General features: G+C 47.5%; 1 protein-coding gene across 3 annotated transcripts in view; it reads left to right on the forward strand.

Annotated features, from left to right (window-relative positions):
* The first annotated feature begins 3,481 nt into the window (after window positions 1-3,481).
* Window positions 3,482-21,023, forward strand: part of BMPR1B (bone morphogenetic protein receptor type 1B) — a 455,592-nt gene continuing 438,050 nt past the window's right edge. For 2 of the 3 annotated variants that reach the window (XM_040418173.1, XM_040418171.1), the window contains exon 1: window positions 3,482-3,620. The gene's annotated coding sequence lies outside the window, so the exon portion shown is untranslated. The remainder of the gene's footprint in view (window positions 3,621-21,023) is intronic. The other variant, XM_040418174.1, reaches the window with a different exon arrangement.

The raw sequence follows: 21,023 nt of genomic DNA on the forward strand, positions 1-21,023 counted from the left end.
TGTGTGTTGTATTGTCACCCACTGTCCCGGGTATGGTGTCCTCCTTTTGGGGGTTATGAAAATGATCACCCTAACCTATTATTAACCTATGGATGAACTACATGTAGGATATGCCTCTTCATATGCCTCTCTTACCCTGTGTGCTCCACCTTCTCAGATCTTTCTGCAGGTCTCACCCTATTCTTTGTGTTATTTCATATGTTATCCATATGCCTCTCTTACCCTGTGTGCTCCACCTTCTCCGATCCTTCTGCAGGTCTCACCTTAGTCTTTGTGTTATTTCATATACTCATCCATATGCCTCTCTTACCCTGTGTGCTCCACCTTCTCAGATCTTTTTTGCAGGTCTCACCTTATTCTTTGTGTTATCTCATATACTCATCCATATGCCTCTCTTACCCTGTGTGCTCCACCTTCTCAGATCTTTCTGCAGGTCTCACCTTATTCCTTGTGTTATTTCATAAACTCATCCATATGCCTCTCTTACCCTGTGTGCTCCACCTTCTCAGATCTTTCTGCAGGTCTCACCCTATTCTTTGTGTTATTTCATATGTTATCCATATGCCTCTCTTACCCTGTGCGCTCCACCTTCTCAGATCTTTCTGCAGGTCTCACCTTATTCTTTGTGTTATCTCATATACTCATCCATATGCCTCTCTTACCCTGTGTGCTCCACCTTCTCAGATCTTCCTGCAGGTCTCCCCTTATTCTTTGTGTTATCTCATATACTCATCCATATGCCTCTCTTACCCTGTGTGCTCCACCTTCTCAGATCTTTCTGCAGGTCTCACCTTATTCTTTGTGTTATTTCATATACTCATCCATATGCCTCTTTTACCCTGTGTGCTCCACCTTTTCAGATCTTTCTGCAGGTCTCACCTTATGCTTTGTGTTATTTCATATACTCATCCATATGCCTCTCTTACCATGTGTGCTCCACCTTCTCAGATCTTTCTGCAGGTCTCACCTTATTCTTTGTGTTATCTCATATACTCATCCATATGCCTCTCTTACCCTGTGTGCTCCACCTTCTCAGATCTTTCTGCAGGTCTCACCTTATTCTTTGTGTTATCTCATATACTCATCCATATGCCTCTCTTACCCTGTGTGCTCCACCTTCTCAGATCTTTCTGCAGGTCTCACCTTATTCCTTGTGTTATTTCATAAACTCATCCATATGCCTCTCTTACCCTGTGTGCTCCACCTTCTCAGATCTTTCTGCAGGTCTCACCCTATTCTTTGTGTTATTTCATATGTTATCCATATGCCTCTCTTACCCTGTGTGCTCCACCTTCTTCGATCCTTCTGCAGGTCTCCCCTTATCCTTTGTGTTATTTCATATACTCATCCATATGCCTCTCTTACTCTGTGTGCTCCACCTTCTCCGATCTTTCTGCAGGTCTCACCTTATTCTTTGTGTTATTTCATAAACTCATCCATATCCCTCTCTTACCCTGTGTGCTCCACCTTCTCAGATCTTTCTGCAGGTCTCACCCTATTCTTTGTGTTATTTCATATGTTATCCATATGCCTCTCTTACCCTGTGTGCTCCACCTTCTCCGATCCTTCTGCAGGTCTCCCCTTATCCTTTGTGTTATTTCATATACTCATCCATATGCCTCTCTTACCCTGTGTGCTCCACCTTCTCCGATCTTTCTGCAGGTCTCACCTTATTCTTTGTGTTATTTCATAAACTCATCCATATCCCTCTCTTACCCTGTGTGCTCCACCTTCTCAGATCTTTCTGCAGGTCTCACCCTATTCTTTGTGTTATTTCATATACTCATCCATATGCCTCTCTTACCCTGTGTGCTCCACCTTCTCCGATCTTTCTGCAGGTCTCACCTTATTCTTTGTGTTATCTCATATACTCATCCATATGCCTCTCTTACCCTGTGTGCTCCACCTTCTCAGATCTTTCTGAAGGTCTCACCTTATTCTTTGTGTTATTTCATATACTCATCCATATGCCTCTCTTACCCTGTGTGCTCCACCTTCTCAGATCTTTCTGCAGGTCTCACCTTATTCTTTGTGCTATCTTATATACTCATCTATATGCCTCTCTTACCCTGTGTGCTCCACCTTCTAAGATCTTTCTGCAGGTCTCACCTTATTCTTTGTGCTATCTCATATACTCATCCATATGCCTCTCTTACCCTGTGTGCTCCACCTTCTCCGATCTTTCTGCAGGTCTCACCTTATTCTTTGTGTTATTTCATATACTCATCCATATGCCTCTCTTACCCTGTGTGCTCCACCTTCTCCGATCTTTCTGCAGGTCTCACCTTATTCTTTGTGTTATCTCATATACTCATCCATATGTCTCTCTTACCCTGTGTGCTCCACCTTCTCAGATCTTTCTGCAGGTCTCACCTTATTCCTTGTGTTATTTCATAAACTCATCCATATTCCTCTCTTACCCTGTGTGCTCCACCTTCTCCGATCTTTCTGCAGGTCTCACCTTATTCTTTGTGTTATTTCATATACTCATCCATATGCCTCTCTTACCCTGTGTGCTCCACCTTCTCCGATCTTTCTGCAGGTCTCACCTTATTCTTTGTGTTATTTCATAAACTCATCCATATTCCTCTCTTACCCTGTGTGCTCCACCTTCTCCGATCTTTCTGAAGGTCTCACCTTATTCTTTGTGTTATTTCATATACTCATCCATATGCCTCTCTTACCCTGTGTGCTCCACCTTCTCAGATCTTCCTGCAGGTCTCACCTTATTCTTTGTGTTATTTCATAAACTCATCCATATTCCTCTCTTACCCTGTGTGCTCCACCTTCTCCGATCTTTCTGAAGGTCTCACCTTATTCTTTGTGTTATTTCATATACTCATCCATATGCCTCTCTTACCCTGTGTGCTCCACCTTCTCAGATCTTTCTGCAGGTCTCACCTTATTCTTTGTGTTATCTCATAAACTCATCCATATGCCTCTCTTACCCTGTGTGCTCCACCTTCTCCGATCCTTCTGCAGATCTCACCTTATTCTTTGGTAATCATTAATAAGGTATAAAAACATAGAAAAAGTGTTCACAATAGTTTTATTTAACTTGTACGTTTTATAATTTAGCAATTACTCTTATTTATATCCCTTTAACAAGCCACAAATGTATAATTGAAAATCAATAAACATCCCTTGTAGAGTCCACTTCACATTTAATATACTCTGACTAAGAAATACATATTATATGTACACAGTAGTGAATGGAGGCAGTATGCATGGAAAGACAACGACCAGAGGTTTTACATATTATATTAATACGTCATACCTCCCACCAATGTGTTTTCTAAGCCCTTGTTCAGACAGGGATTGGCCCAACGTCTGGAAACGCTTTCCTGAATGGCAATGGGCACTGCGGTAGTAGTATGGGTCCATGTCAGCAGGTGGCGGCAGTCTATCCTCCTGACTGGCAGAGCAGAGGCTGGTGCCCCCTCCCGGTCCTCCTGTGAGGTAATGCTCGCACAGCAGTGAGTGATTTGTGAGAGGAGCGGAGCTGTGTGTGTGTGTGTGCCATCTCTATCACTAGTGGGAGCTGCAGAGGGACAGGCGGGCGAGGAGGAGCAGGCAGTACTACCTGCAGCAGAGGTGACGGAGGACGCGGAGGGAGGTAGGTGCTGGCACTGTACATGGCACCTAGCGGGGTATCAGACTGCACAAGTTGGCGGTGACATGTCCCGTGCAGTCTCCGGAGGTCGTGCTCGCCGGGTGACGCTCCTGTGGCCGTGTGCTGGCAGACACCCGCCTGTGCGGCGGGCAAACTTCTGTGTCTAGGACCCGGTGCAGCTCACCTGGCAGACCCTCCTGCACAGGGATGTGATGCCTCACTGCACCAACAGGATGTGCCATCCTGTTTCAGTCATTTGTCCCTTACCATTACCATGATACTGGAGGGCAAACACAGCTCTAGAATAACCAGAGGCAAGCAGTGCCCCCCAGACATCTCACATCTAGCTGCCTATTTCTTATATCTATCTCTATCTGTCTAATACATTTTCTCTATCGTGTAATCTATATATATTATTATCCACTTACGTAGCGCTGCTATATTGCAAAGCCCTTTTATTGACATTAGCATCACACTGTCCCCAATGGGGCTCACAATCACTTTCACACTCGCGTTTGGTGCGGATCCGTCATGGATCTGCACAAACGGATCCGTTCAGATAATACAAACGCCTGCATCCGTTCAGAACGGATCCGTTTGTATTATCTTTAATGGATCCGTCTTGAACACTATTGAAAGTCAATGGAGGATGGATCCGTTAACTTTTGTGCCAGATTGTTTCATAGAAAACGGATCCGTCCCCGTTGACTTACATTGTGTCCCCGTTTGGCTCAGTTTTGTCAGACGGACACCAAAACGCTGCAAGCAGCGTTTTGGTGTCCGCCTCCAAAGCGTAATGGAGACGGAACTGATGCAAACTGATGCATTCTGAGCGGATCCTTTTCTATTCAGAATGCATTAGAATGCAAACTGATCCGTTTTGGACCGCTTGTGGGAGCCCTGAACGATCTCACAAACGGAAAGCCAAAACGCCAGTGTGAAAGTAGACTAAGGTCCCTATCAGTATATCTTTGGAGTGTGGAAGGAAACCCACACAGACACGGGGAGAACATACAGACTCCATACAGATGTTGACCTTGGTCGGATTCAAACCTAGGACCCCAGGACTACAATGCACTAACCTCTGTGCCAATGTGCTGCCTATCTATCATCTAATCTTATCTATCTATCTATCTATCTATCTATCTATCTATCTATCTATCTATCAATCATCTATCGTCCTGGTAACTTGTTCCAAACTTCTTCTGTTTAGAAGTTATGGAGGCTACTGTGCTTTTGAGAACTTTCAGTGCAGCAGAAATGTTTTGTAGTCTTCTCCAGGTCATTGCCTCCACACAATCCTGTCTCTGAGCTCTACAGGCAGTCCTTTCCTCCTCATGGCTTGGTTTAGCTGTGAGACCTTATATAGACAGGGGTTATGTAGACAGGGGTGTGTCTTTCCAAATCATGTCCAGTCCACTGAATTTATCATAGGTGGACTCCAGTCAATCTATTGAAACATCTCAAATATGATCAAGAGAAATGAGAGGCCCTGTGAAGACTAAAAAACGTATTTTATTATTATTATTTTTTTTTTACATTTTAGCACAAGGCCGTAACAAAAGTAAAAAGGTCTGATAATTTTCTGAATCAGCGTCCTCCTCTGTGATTTCCTCCATTAGCGTGCAGATGCTAGCCGGGAAGAAACGCTTTCTTCCTTACAATCGCCTGCTACATCTGCAGGTGTAATAGGACCTTATCTGTCTATCTATTATCTATCTATCTATCTATCTATCTATCTATCTATCTATCTATCTATCTATCTATCTATCTATCTATCTCTTAGTACACCAATCTGATATGTGCATCTGTGTTGGTCCTCTAGGAGCAATGGGGGCGTTGTTGTTACACCTAGAGGCTCTGCCCTCTCTGCCACTGCCGCACCCTCTGCACTTTGACAGGACAAGGTGTAATGACGATGGATGGAAAAGTGTAGCATACTCTGCTTTTTCTCCATGTGTAATCTGTATGCCATGGACTTTGCTAAGCCTGTAATGAATTTCCAGACCATCTCCCAGCAACGATATGTGAAGACCACTGACCAAACACACATAGCATCTGTGTTTCGTCTGTGGTTTTCACTGACCCATAGGCTATATTGTGAATGAGGGATCTATAATCACGGACAAAAATAGGGCATTCCTCCATGGTGTCCCTGAAAAACCACTGATGTGTGAATACACAAAATATAGTCAATGGATACATGTGCTGTCCGTCATCTCCATGCTGTCCGTGATTCACTGAGGTGTGAATGAGGCCTTACTCCACTCATGGAGAAAAGTAGACTGGGGCATAGTTATGTTTTTGGGGGCCGCCTGCACTTTTCCTCCAGACTTAGGTTGTTCCTATCACCTCTGATCTACTGTTGAGGAATCCTGCCTTATTCTACTAACGGTCATGCCTGGTGCAGACCTTAGAGTGGCCTATCAAAACTGCGCCTTCATTCTCTGTATTACTGTGAGGGTGCTGTCCAGTTGAGGCCTGCACTGGACCCTGCTCCTAGAGACAGACGGACAGAAAACTCTTTTGTCACACAAAATAGATGTCGTTCCCCTATCGAATAAACTGCCCCCGTAATTGTCAGGCAGCATCTTATGTGACTGTCATTTTCTAAATAAGCATTCATGTTTGGCCAGTCCACTAGGGCACGTTGGTGTGAAGACACTTGGAGTTCGTATGATTGGCTTAGGGACGTTAAGTAATTTTAGGTAATTACTCAATATGTGAAAGTCATAAAACCTTTATCTTTCCAGCTCCAGTTTAAGGGGTTATTCACAACCCTTGTCCATGTGTCCTAATACATCATAACTTGGGACCCCTCCTCTATGAGCCAAGGTAACCACTAAGTATGAGTGGCTTCAGCTATGGTAGACCCAACCAGTCAATATGTAATGGGCACCCTCACTGGAATTGGATGGTGGACAGCAACTCTTCAGTAACAACTGTTTGACCAGCTAGTTTTATTCCAAAAAGAGGTTGTAGCTAAGAGACTATCCCTTTAAGGCTGTATTCAGTTATAGTCCTATGTCTTATGAAAGACACTGATCTCCTAGGCACAGGGTACGGCACAAGTGTCTGATGGACCAGAGTCCGATAGTTAGATACCCCAGCCAATTATGAGAACAGGGAGAACCGTGTTAACCCATTAAAACAAAGTGATGGACACCCGTTCCATTCATCTCTTAAAGGCTTCTGGAGTTTGCTGAGCTCTATAGTCTGCTATCTCATAGAGAAAACAAGCATGGCCTACAGCTCTCATCATATGGAGGAACGGGATCCCTGTTCTTGTTATCGTCAGGGCCCCCACAGATCAGACACATCCCCTAAACTGAGGATAGGGAGTAAGTGTGTTTGTGGAACAACCCCTTTAAGATTTCGACCTTGTCCACAATAACGCCACATGGATTTGATAAAACAAGGGCTTGATTTCTTGCCATGTTAAGCCTCATTCAGCAAATACAACACAAATCTCTCCTGTAAATATTTTTGGGTACGTCTGAGCGGTATGACATCTCCTAGGAGATGTGGTTTGGCAGTACGCAGTAGCTTGTGTAAATCCCTTACTGATAAGTGTAGCCTGCACCGGGTATAGAACTACAGTATGAACTCTGCTATGTTTCTGCATTACCTAGGGATTGTGCGCTTATTTGAACAGGACATTGGTATGGCCTGGCAGTTGTCACAAATGGTGGCACCCTTACAAAGCTATGCCCTGGCCAGACCATTGTTACTCATCACACATTACTAATGCCACTGTCAGTTATAGCATTGAATATAAGCAATGGCCTTCATTTATCAAAATTGTCTAACAGAAAAGGTGGCTTGGTTTCCCTGGCTACAAGTCACAGCTCAACGTTCATTTCTGCTGGGGGAAGATGACGGTGATTAACCACAGTGTGAATAGGATTTTACACAGTTTCTGCTGCTTATTTTTATTTTTTTCTTTGAGCTCTTGATAATGATGACCTATCCTCAGTATAGGTCATCAATATCTGGTGGATGTCCAGCACCCGGGACCTCCGCCGATCAGCTGTTCTCTGCACCCTAGCAGAACATAGCCAGAAGTGCAGTGTGTGGTAGCTTCCCTGGCACGGGCAGTAAACTTTGTACAGAGCTGTGCTTCTCGCTCCATTCAAAGTGCTAGTTCTGGAGGCTGCCGAGAAGCAGCTGATCATGGGGATGCCGGCCGTTGGACCCTCACTGATCAGATATTGATGACCTATCCTTGAGGAAGGATCATCAATATCAGGAGCCTGGATAATCCCCTGATGTCTCCATAACATACCTGTACGTCATGAATTGGCTTGCGTTCAAAGGGTTGTCCCACAAAAAATATGTAACAGTTTTCAAACTAGCACATGGATCTGAATACTTTTAAAATTGCGTGTTATTCAATAAAATGTATCTGTTGTTGGGATCTGTACGTGTGGTGGGGTCGGAAATGGTAGACTTCACTGGAGACAGCAGGTTCAATAGTCCAAAATAATGTTTATTTTGTCTACGATAAAAGTTCAGTCACTTTTAGGCCTCTTTCACACGAGCGTGACGGATTAGCTCCGGATGCGTTCAGGGTGCGTTCAGTGAAACTCGCACCATTTTGCAAGCAAGTTCAGTCAGTTTTATCTGCGATTGCGTTCAGTTGTGCAGTTTTTTCCGCGCGGGTGCAATGCGTTTTGCTGCGTTTTTCACGCGCGTGATAAAAAACTGAAGGTTTACAAACAACATCTCTTAGCAACCATCAGTGAAAAACGCATTGCATGCGCACTTGCTTCCGGATGCAATGCGTTTTTTCACTGAAGCCCCATTCTCTGCTATGGGGCCAGGGCTTTGCGAAAAACGCAGAATATAGAACATGCTGCGTTTTTCACGCAACGCAGAACTGATGCGTGAAAAAAAACGCTCATGTACACAGACCCATTGAAATGAATAGGTCAGGATTTAGTGCAGGTGCTATGCGTTCACGTCACGCATTGCACCTGCGCGGAAAACTTGCTCGTATGAAAGAGGTCTAAGGCCTCTTTCACACGAGCGTGTCCGGATAAGGTCCGGATGCTTTGCGGCAAACCCGCGCGAGTAGGTACGCAATTGCGGTCAGTTTTGACTGCGATTGCGTTCCGTTGTTCAGTTTTTATCGCGCGGGTGCAATGCGTTTTGCACGCGCGTGATAAAAAACTGAATGTGGTACCCAGACCCGAACCCGGACTTCTTCACTGAAGTTCAGGTTTGGGTTTAAGGTTGTGTAGATTGTGATATTTCCCCTTATAACATGGTTATAAGGGAAAATAATAGCATTCTGAATACAGAATGCATAGTACAATAGGGCTGGAGGGGTTAAAAAAAATAAATAAAAAATTTAACTCACCTTAATCCACTTGTTCGCGCATCCGGCAACTCTTCTGTCTTCTTCTTTGAGGAATAGGACCTTTGATGACGTCACTACGCTCATCACATGGTCCGTCACATGATCCATCACCATGGTAAAAAGATCATGTGATGAGCGTAGTGACTTCATCAAAGGTCCTATTCCTCAAAGAAGAAGACAGAACAGATGCCGGGCTGCGCGAACAAGTGGATTAAGGTGAGTTATATATATTTTTTTAACCCCTCCAGCCCTATTGTATTATGCATTCTGTATTCAGAATGCTATTATTTTCCCTTATAACCATGTTATAAGGGAAAATAATAAAGATCGGGTCCCCATCCCGATCATCACCTAGCAACGTGTGCGTGAAAATCGCACCGCATCCGCACTTGCTTGCGGATGCTTGCGATTTTCACGCAGCCCCATTCACGGCTGAGACCCGTGTGCAGGGGGAACAGGCCCCCTAAAGCCTGCTGTGGACTACTGGAGGCAGAACTGCCAACAAGGTGACTTGTGCAATATGGACTTTCAATCGTATGTGAATTAACACCAAAGACTGCAAAGTGATGTGTTTTATTCAACTGCCGCAAGTGTGAATAAACACTGAAGTTTGAGTTAAAAACTTGTATTTTGCCTCTGTACTGCGTCCGCTTACCCTATCTACCAGAGCGAAACCCGACATACCGTATTGGACAGTGAGAATAATGTGTAACAATGGTCTAGCCAGGGCTAGCTTGATAGTCCCACAATTTGTGACAATGGCCAGCCTAGACCATTATGCTGTTCAAACAAGCGTAAATTCCATAATTAATTGAAAACATAGCACAGATCTTATTGTATTATTGTGACTGGGCAAATATACAGTGCGAAAGGGCTCTCCCCCTGGCAAAACAATTGCATGGTGTAGATAGGGTTGTTGCGGGTATCAAAATTTTAATACCCAATCGATACTTTTGTCCCGGTATCGATACGATACCGGGATTTCAATTTTTTTGATACTGGGCTGCGCTACTGCGCTGCTGTGCTGCTGCGCAGTCTAGTATCACAGAACATGAGCGCGCTGCTGTCAGCGCGCTCATGTTCCCTCAGCAGCAGAGGGGGAGAAGTAAGCAGTCTCTCCCTCCCCCCTGTGCTGCTGCTGCCCTGCCACCAATGAGGAGAGAGGGGCGGAGGAGGGGCGGACGCACTGCGCCACCAATGATAGCACTTTTCATGGGTCCGGACTTTAAAGGGACACTGTCAGGCCTTCTGAGCATATTTAGATCTTTATATGCCCTCATAGGTCTTGTAATAAGTTTCCAATTCATATAAGTATTATCCCTGTGCGCATTGTAAAACGTGAAAAATAATCTTTATAATCACCTGTCAATCAACTGTCCTTTGTGCCCAAGGGGCGTTCTTTGCGCCACATTTGTGCCCAGCCGCGCCCCAACTGCCGGATCCTTAGAGACGCCCATCTCATTAGAATTCACTTCGCTGGGCGGTATTTTCCTGTCCCCGACATTCGGAGATCCCGCGCATGCCCAATACGAAGTTCCGGTCATCGGCCTCAATAGCATCATCTGCGCATGCGCCCGGCACCCTCACTCGCCAGGATCACATCGCGCCTGCGTCCCCTATGTTTCTATGAGGCCGCTTCAGCCTCTCCATTCTGCGCCTGCGTAACTGCGCCTGCCGTAAATTCGTATTGGGCATGCGCGAGATCTCCGAATGTGGGGGACAGGAAAATACCGCCCAGCGAAGTGAATTATAATGAGATGGGCGTCTCTAAGGATCCAGCAGTTGGGGCGCGGCTGGGCACAAATGCGGCGCAAAGAACGCCACTTGGGCACAAAGGACAGTTGATTGACAGGTGATTATAAAGATTATTTTTCACGTTTTACAGTGCGCACAGGGATAATACTTATATGAATTGGAAACCTATTACAAGACCTAGGAGGGCATATAAAGATCTAAATATGCTCAGAAGGCCTGACAGTGTCCCTTTAAGTAGCAGGCTACACAGAGCGACGCCCAGAGATGTCCCTGCACTTACTATTATTCCTGGGCTCCGTTCGCCCGCTGTGGCCCCTGCTACTATCGGAGCAATGGGGAGGAGACTTTAGCTTCTCTCCTGGGTGTTACTTCTCCCTGCGCTGCGCTGCGATTGGACAGCGCTACAGCCAGGGAGAAGGAACGCCCACTAGAGAAGCTGATGTCTCCTCCCCATTGCTCCGATAGTAATTAGCATATGGAGCAGGAGACAGTAATGGGGCACAGCGGGCGAACGGAGCGGCGCCCAGGAATAATAGTAAGTGCAAGGACATCTCTGGGTGCCGCGCTATGTAGCCTGCTCATGAAAGCTCTTTAACTTTTAATACAGGAGGCAGGTGCCGGCAGCAGAATCACATAGCCGACACCCTGCCTCTGACAGGGAGCTGCGATCAGCGGCAGTTAACCCCTCAGGTGCGGCACCTGAGGGGTTAACTGCCGCTGATCTGCTGCCAGTACCCGCCTCCTGTATTAAGGGTTAATTATCATTGATGGTGCAGTGTGCCCTCCCCCCCCACACCATTAAAATCAATGGTGGCGCAGTACGCCCCCCCCACCCCCCAGTATTAAAATAATTGGTGGCAGTGGCCGCAGCCCCTCACTCTCCTCATTGGTGGCAGTGGCCACAGCCCCTCACCTCTTCTTCATTGGTGGCAGTGGCAGCTTCTGATCGGAGCCCCAGCAGTGTAATCCTGGGGCTCCGATCAGTTACCATGGCAGCCAGGACGCTACTGAAGTCCTGGCTGCCATAGTCAGCTCCCTGCTGCTGTGTGCACAAAGCAGGAAGATGTGCGAGAACCTATTCACCCTGATAGAGATCTATTAGGGTGAATAGGAAAAGGGATGAAAAGATCCCAGGTTCTGGCCCCTAAGGGGGGAAATAGTTATTACTGTATTTTCCTGCGTATAAGTCGGGGGTCGTCTTATACGCCGGGTGTCGTCTTATATGCCTGTATACGGCGTGCTGAAACTTACTTCCTAGCCGGACTGGAGAATATGTCCTTCTCCAGCTTCAGGGACAGGCGCCCTCTAGCTGAGCCACCGTGTGCTGCATCCCGGCCAGCCGCTCCTGAAGCAGCCCTCTCTCCCTGCTCTCAGTGGTTTTCTCGTGCCGGCAGTATCACATTGCGTACTACCGCTCAGATCGTCTTGAAGACAGGGAGGGCTGGGCAGGCAGGGAGAGCTAACCCACCCAATCCAAGCAGGCTTTGTATGCAGTTTGCACAGAAAATACCGGTACATCGCTTGGTGTGATTGGCTGGTTGTTGTATACTGGGTTGGATTGGCGATTCTGAGGGAAGGCAGGGGGAAGCAGGAGCAACTGCACTTCAGCCAATTCTAATATTGGAACGGCAGATCTCTAATGAAGTTTGGTGTGCATCTTATCTGTGGTGAAAAAGTCTATCTGGGGAGCAGATACATGTGGTGGTGAATACAGTACAGCACCAGTATCTGTACCGGTTCATACAGTACAGCACCAGTACATACAGTACATTATACAAATGGCTAGCAGTCAAGACCCCATCATGGCTCTACCAGCAAGAAGAAAGAAATATGAAGCCAGTTTCAAACTTAAAGTTGTAAACTTTGCCATGGAACATAATAACTGTGCTGCTGCAAGACAATATGGAGTAACAGAAAAGATGGTTCGGGACTGAAAGCAAATGAAAAAGCATTAAAGAGTATGCCAAGGGGTAAGTGTGCATTAAGAAGAGGCACCCCACATTGGCCAGAACTCGGAAAACATGTAGCAGACATGGTGAATGAGCATTGCCAAAACGGTTATGTAGTGACACGAAATAAAATACGTTTGTTTGCACTTCAGTGGGCCAAATCTAACCCAGATCACAGCAACAGCTTTAACCACCTCAGCCCCCAGTGCTTAAACACCCTGAAAGACCAGGCCACTTTTTACACTTCTGACCTACACTACTTTCACCGTTTATTGATCGGTCATGCAACTTACCACCCAAATGAATTTTACCTCCTTTTCTTCTCACTAATAGAGCTTTCATTTGGTGGTATTTCATTGCTGCTGACATTTTTACTTTTTTTGTTATTAATCGAAATTTAACGATTTTTTTTGCAAAAAAATGACATTTTTCACTTTCAGTTGTAAAATTTTGCAAAAAAAACGAGATCCATATAGAAATTTTGCTCTAAATTTATTGTTCTACATGTCTTTGATAAAAAAAAAATGTTTGGGTAAAAAAAAAATGGTTTGGGTAAAAGTTATAGCGTTTACAAACTATGGTACAAAAATGTGAATTTCCGCTTTTTGAAGCAGCTCTGACTTTCTGAGCACCTGTCATGTTTCCTGAGGTTCTACAATGCCCAGACAGTACAAACACCCCACAAATGACCCCATTTCGGAAAGTACACACCCTAAGGTATTCGCTGATGGGCATAGTGAGTTCATAGAACTTTTTATTTTTTGTCACAAGTTAGCGGAAAATGATGATTTTTTTTTTCATACAAAGTCTCATATTCCACTAACTTGTGACAAAAAATAAAAACTTTCATGAACTCACTATGCCCATCAGCGAATACCTTGGGGTCTCTTCTTTCCAAAATGGGGTCACTTGTGGGGTAGTTATACTGCCCTGGCATTCTAGGGGCCCAAATGTGTGGTAAGGAGTTTGAAATCAAATTCAGTAAAAAATGACCTGTGAAATCCGAAAGGTGCTCTTTGGAATGTGGGCCCCTTTGCCCACCTAGGCTGCAAAAAAGTGTCACACATCTGGTATCTCCGTACTCAGGAGAAGTTGAGGAATGTGTTTTGGGGTGTCTTTTTACATATACCCATGCTGGGTGAGATAAATATCTTGGTCAAATGCCAACTTTGTATAAAAAAATGGGAAAAGTTGTCTTTTGCCAAGATATTTCTCTCACCCAGCATGGGTATATGTAAAATGACACCCCAAAACACATTCCCCACCTTCTCCTGAGTACGGAGATACCAGATGTGTGACACTTTTTTGCAGCCTAGGTGGGCAAAGGGGCCCATATTCCAAAGAGCACCTTTCGGATTTCACAGGTCATTTTTTACAGAATTTGATTTCAAACTCCTTACCACACATTTGGGCCCCTAGAATGCCAGGGCAGTATAACTACCCCACAAGTGACCCCATTTTGGAAAGAAGAGACCCCAAGGTATTCGCTGATGGGCATAGTGAGTTCATGGAAGTTTTTATTTTTTGTCACAAGTTAGTGGAATATGAGACTTTGTATGAAAAAAAAATAAAAAAAAAATAAAAATCATCATTTTCCACTAACTTGTGACAAAAAATAAAAAATTCCAGGAACTTGCCATGCCCCTCACGGAATACCTTGGGGTGTCTTCTTTCCAAAATGGGGTCACTTGTGGGGTAGTTATACTGCCCTGGCATTTTCCAGGGGCCCTAATGTGTGGTAAGTAGGTAAATGACCTGTGAAATCCGAAAGGTGCTCTTTGGAATGTGGGCCCCTTTGCCCACCTAGGCTGCAAAAAAGTGTCACACATCTGGTATCTCCGTATTCAGGAGAAGGTGGGGAATGTGTTTTGTGGTGTCATTTTACATATACCCATGCTGGGTGAGAGAAATATCTTGGCAAAAGACAACTTTTCCCATTTTTTTATACAAAGTTGGCATTTGACCAAGATATTTATCTCACCCAGCATGGGTATATGTAAAAAGACACCCCAAAACACATTCCTCAACTTCTCCTGAATACAGAGATACCAGATGTGTGACACTTTTTTGCAGCCTAGGTGGGCAAAGGGGCCCAAATTCCTTTTAGGAGGGCATTTTTAGACATTTGGATACCTGTCACGGAACCATGAACCAGACGTACAACAAGAGATAAGAGAAAATAAGAAGGCTTTATTGAAAATAAAGCTGTAAAGCAAAAGTCCAAACGGATGGTGAAACCGAGCAGAGTCTTTGCGAAGCCAGAGGTCAGGAACCAGAAGGGTAGTCAGACGAAGCCAGGATCAGGAACCAGCAGGGTAGTCAGACGAAGCCAGGATCAGGAACCAGCAGGGTAGTCAGACGAAGCCAGGATCAGGAACCAGCAGGGTAGTCAGACGAAGCCAGGATCAGGAACCAGAAGCAGCAGCAGCAGTCTTAGAAGCATGTGTACACAAGAGGACCAAGCAAGGAACTGAAGCCACAGACCTCCTATATATATGAGCTAGGCATCCAGCTCCTCCCAGTGGGAAGGAGGAGCCGCAGGGTGGAAGGCTACAAGAAACCCAGAAACCAAGATGGCCGCCAGCACATGTCAAACGAAGGAGAACAGCAAGAAGGTAAGACCATGACAGTACCTCCCCCTCAAGGGCCCCTCCTCCGCGGAGCACAAAACGGTTTCTGAGGGAAGCGTGCGTGGAAGGCTCGGAGCAAGGCAGGAGCATGGACATCTGCGGAGGGAACCCAGGAACGCTCCTCTGGACCATAACCACGCCAATGGACCAAAAACTGCAACCGACCGCGGACCAGGCGTGAGTCCAGGATATTGCTCACCTCATATTCCTCACGATTGCCCACTTGGACCGGACGAGGCCGAGGAACCGAGGAAGTGAAACGATTACACACCAGAGGCTTCAACAGGGAGACATGAAACACGTTGGAGATCCGCATGCCAGGAGGAAGCGCAAGGGCATAGGCTACCGGGTTTACCCTGCGAAGCACTCGGAAGGGACCAACAAAGCGAGGCGCCAGCTTGGGAGTGGGCACTCGAAGGTTGAGGTTGCGGGTGGACAACCATACACGGTCTCCGACCTGGTAGGAAGGAGCAGGCGCTCGTCTGCGATCAGCCTGGAGTCTCTGGCGCTGCGCAGAGACCTCAAGGGACTTCTGGATCTGTACCCAAGAAGCACGTAGGACGGAAAGGTGATCCTCCACAGCAGGAATATCCTGGGGAGAGAATACCTCCGGTAACACGGCAGGTTGGAACCCATAATTGGCCATGAAGGGAGACGTCCCAGAGGAAGAGTTCACCGCCGTGTTCCTGGCAAACTCAGCCCAAGGCAGGAGGTCAACCCAATTGTCTTGGTGGTCGGAGACATAGCAACGAAGGAATTGCTCCAAGGCCTGATTGGATCGTTCTGCGGCCCCATTGGACTGAGGGTGGTAGGCCGAGGAGAAGGAGAGATGAATCCCCAACTGGGAGCAAAAGGCGCGCCAGAACCTGGACACAAACTGACTCCCCCGATCCGACACAATCTCCTTGGGCAAACCGTGCAACCGGAAGACCTCCCTGGCAAAAATCGTGGCCAACTCTTGTGCAGAGGGTAACTTCTTGAGAGGAACACAGTGGCACATTTTGGAAAACCGATCCACAATCATGAGAATGACCGTATGGCCTCGGGATGCAGGGAGGTCCACAATGAAATCCATCCCCAGGTGTGACCATGGGCGCTCCCCGGTGGCTATGGGTTGCAGAAGGCCCAACGGAAGGTGCCGAGGGGACTTACTCTGGGCACAAACGGAGCATGCCGCTACATATGCGGCGATGTCGGAACGTAGGGAAGGCCACCAGAACAGACGTGAAACAGCCCAGGACAGCTGATTCTTTCCAGGATGCCCCGCGGTCTTGGAGTTATGGTAGGTACGCAACAACCGAGTGCGCAACTCCTCAGGCACAAAACATCTGCCGTTGGGTCTCCCAGAGGGAGCACCAGATTGAGCCGCCAAAATCTGCTCACCCAGGGGAGAGGTCAGGCTGGTGCGAATGGCGGCCAGGATCTGATTCGGAGGTATGACCGAAGTCGGAATCGACTCCTCCCTGGACAGCTCGGAGTACTGCCGTGATAAGGCATCCGCCCTGATGTTCTTGGAACCGGGTAGGTAGGAGACCACGTAATTAAAACGTGACAAGAACAGAGCCCATCTGGCCTGACGTGGTGTCAATCTCTTGGCCTCAGAAAGGTAGGTCAGATTCTTGTGGTCCGTCAGGATGAGAACCGGAACCACCGAACCCTCGAGCAAGTGCCTCCATTCTTTAAGGGCCTGCACGATGGCCAATAACTCCCTGTCACCAATCTGATAGTTGCACTCCGCGGAAGACAGTTTCCGGGAGTAAAACCCACAAGGAAGCAGAGGACCCTCTGGTGTTCTACGCTGAGACAGAAGGGCGCCTACTCCCGTCTCAGACGCGTCCACCTCGAGGACAAAGGGCAACCCAGGGTTGGGATGCGACAGAATCGGAGCCGACACAAAGGCGGACTTTAGGGCCTCAAAAGCTCGGATGGCCTCGAGCGGCCAGACCTGGGAATTACTGCCCTTCCTGGTCAGATCCGTGAGAGGCTTGGCCAGCATGGAAAAGTCCCTGATGAACTTCCGATAATAATTGGCGAAGCCCAAAAAGCGCTGCAGGGAACGAAGACCACTGGGCTGGGGCCACTGTAAGACAGCCGAAACCTTCTCAGGATCCATGGAGAACCCCTCAGCGGAAATGATGTAACCTAAGAAGGTTACCTGGGATCGGTGAAATTCGCATTTCTCAAGCTTACCGAACAGCTTGTTCTCTCGTAACCGTTGCAACACTCGTCTGACATCCAGAATGTGGACCTCCATGGATTCAGAATATACCAAGATGTCATCCAAATAGACCACCACACACTGCTGCAACAGGTCACGGAAAACATCGTTGATGAATTCCTGAAAGACTGCGGGCGCATTGCACAACCCAAAGGGCATAACCAAGGATTCATAATGACCGGTCCTGGTGTTAAACGCGGTCTTCCACTCATCGCCCGCCTTGATCCTTACCAGGTTATATGCCGCCCTCAGGTCGAGTTTGGTAAAGACCGTGGCCCCTTTAAGGCGATCGAACAGCTCGGAAATCAAGGGTATCGGGTAAGCGTTCTTGATCGTGATGCGATTGAGACCCCTGTAATCGATGCAAGGCCTCAACTCACCGCCCTTCTTTTTCACAAAGAAAAATCCAGCCCCTGCCGGGGACGAAGATTTGCGAATGTGTCCGCGTGAAAGCGCCTCCCTCACGTACTCCTCCATGGCCTCATTCTCCGCTACCGACAGTGGATAGACTTTGCCACGAGGAGGAACGGCACCAGATTGTAACTCTATGGCACAATCGTATGGGCGGTGCGGAGGTAGGGCAACCGCACGCACCTTATCGAATACATCCCGGTACTCCTCGTATTCAGGAGGCAACAGAGAGTCCGAGGAAGTACACAGCAACTTGACAGGCCCATGGATGCAACTAGCCCCACACTGCGGTGACCACGAGAGGATCTCGACCGATCTCCAATCGAAAGTCGGATTATGCTTCTGGAGCCAGGGGTACCCCAAGACCACCGAGTAGTGTGGAGACGAAATAACCTGGAGACAGACCGACTCTCTGTGAGCGGCACCAATGGCTATCCCCACTGGAAGGGTCTCATGAGTCACGTGTGGCGGCCGAAGGGGTCTGCCGTCTATCGCCTCAAGAGCCAGTGGGGAACCTCGAGCCTGCAGAGGAATGGAATTGGCGGCAGCGAACACACTATCAATGAACAAACCACCAGCACCAGAGTCCACCAACGCCTGGGTCGTCACCGAGCCCCCGACCCAGGAGAGGACAACAGTGATCAGTGGTTTGTCAACACGGGAAACCGGGGACGAGGAGACTCCACCCAAGATCTGCCCCCGACAGGATCTCAGGTACGAGCGTTTTCCCGGACGGTTCGGACATGCCAACCGAAAATGCCCACCGAGACCACAGTACATGCATCGGCCCTCGCGTCTCCGGAGTGCCCTCTCCCCCTCGGACAGGCGAGCAAACCCCAGCTGCATGGGTTCACCCCCAGACAAGTCATCCCCAGGAGGCGTGGGAGGAGAGGGAGGCACGGGTGGGACAGCAAACGTAGGCACCAATCTGTTAGAAGACCTCCGCAGGTTCTCCTTAAAGGAAGGTCTCTCCCTGAGTCTGGTGTCAATCAAAATCAGGAATGAAATAAGAGACTCGAGCTCAACTGGTAGGTCCTTAGCTGCAACCTCATCCTTCAAGGCATCCGAGAGACCATGAGAGAAAGCAGCGACCAGAGCCTCATTATTCCAGCCCACCTCTGCTGCCAGGGTACGAAACTCAATGGCGTATTCAGCTACGGATCGTGAACCCTGTCTGATGGACATAAGGAGCTTCGCAGCAGAGGCAGCACGAGCCGGCACATCGAATACCTTCCGAAGAGAAGCAACAAAACCGGAAAACTCGGCAACCACCGGATTGTTGTTCTCCCATAAAGGGCTGGCCCAGGCCAAGGCCTTGTCCGAGAGCAGCGAGATCAAGAAGCCCACCTTTGATCTCTCAGTAGGAAAGGCATGTGGCAGCAACTCGAAATAAATGCCCACCTGATTAAGGAAACCTCGGCACTGAGTTGGCTCTCCCCCAAAGCGCTGTGGAAGAGGGGCAGAACCGATCATACCCCGAAACACCGCAGGCGCAACAACAGGTGTCGGGGTAGACTCTGGCGCAACAACCGGAACGGCAGTAGGAGCGAGCCCAGGAGCGACAACCGACCCATCGGCAACGGGAGCGAAATGAGCCGTGCGTTCAAGCAGGGTTTGCAACGCCACAGCGAACCGACCCAACAGGTGATCCTGCTGATCAAGTCTGGCAACCAGCGTGGGTAGCGAGGATGGCCCTGTACCGTCAGAATTCATGGCTTGGTCCTAATGTCACGGAACCATGAACCAGACGTACAACAAGAGATAAGAGAAAATAAGAAGGCTTTATTGAAAATAAAGCTGTAAAGCAAAAGTCCAAACGGATGGTGAAACCGAGCAGAGTCTTTGCGAAGCCAGAGGTCAGGAACCAGAAGGGTAGTCAGACGAAGCCAGGATCAGGAACCAGCAGGGTAGTCAGACGAAGCCAGGATCAGGAACCAGCAGGGTAGTCAGACGAAGCCAGGATCAGGAACCAGCAGGGTAGTCAGACGAAGCCAGGATCAGGAACCAGAAGCAGCAGTCTTAGAAGCATGTGTACACAAGAGGACCAAGCAAGGAACTGAAGCCACAGACCTCCTATATATATGAGCTAGGCATCCAGCTCCTCCCAGTGGGAAGGAGGAGCCGCAGGGTGGAAGGCTACAAGAAACCCAGAAACCAAGATGGCCGCCAGCACATGTCAAACGAAGGAGAACAGCAAGAAGGTAAGACCATGACAATACCAGACTTCTTCTCACGCTTTGGGGCCCCTAAAATGCCAGGGCAGTATAAATACCCCACATGTGACCCCATTTTGGAAAGAAGACACCCCAAGGTATTCAATGAGGGGCATGGCGAGTTCATTGAAAAAAAAAAATTTTGGCACAAGTTAGCGGAAATTGATTTTTTTTTATTTTGTTCTCACAAAGTCTCCCTTTCCGCTAACTTGGGACAAAAATTTCAATCTTTCATGGACTCAATATGCCCCTCAGCGAATACCTTGGGGTGTCTTCTTTCCAAAATGGTGTTATTTGTGGGGTGTTTGTACTGCCCTGGCATTTGAGGGTCTCCGCAATCATTACATGTATGCCCAGCATTAGGAGTTTCTGCTATTCTCCTTATATTGAGCATACGGGTAATGAGATTTTTTTTTTCCGTTCAGCCTCTGGGCTGAAAGAAAAAAATGAACGGCACAGATTTCTTCATTCGCATCGATCAATGTGGATGAAAAAATCTCTGCCAAAAAAAGAAAAAGGAGGGGAAAGGCGTCTGCCAGGACATAGGAGCTCCGCCCAACATCCATACCCACTTCAGCTCGTATGCCCTGGCAAACCAGATTTCTCCATTCACATCAATCGATGTGGATGAATAAATCATTGCCGGGATTTTTTTTTTTATATATACAAAGTGTTTGCCAAAGTATATGAACACCGCCACCTCTTCAGCTCATATGCCTCGGCAAACATATCTTTTACTGCAGAGGAGAAATCTCGTCTTGCAGCGCCGCATACACCGACTTGCGTGTAATCTGACAGCAACGCAATGCTTCTGTTCGAATGCACATCAGTGCTGCAGCTGGTCGATCGGTTGGTCCACCTGGAAGGTAAAA

The sequence above is a fragment of the Bufo bufo genome, chromosome 2 (assembly GCF_905171765.1).
Source record: "Bufo bufo chromosome 2, aBufBuf1.1, whole genome shotgun sequence".
Classification (NCBI taxonomy): domain Eukaryota; kingdom Metazoa; phylum Chordata; class Amphibia; order Anura; family Bufonidae; genus Bufo; species Bufo bufo.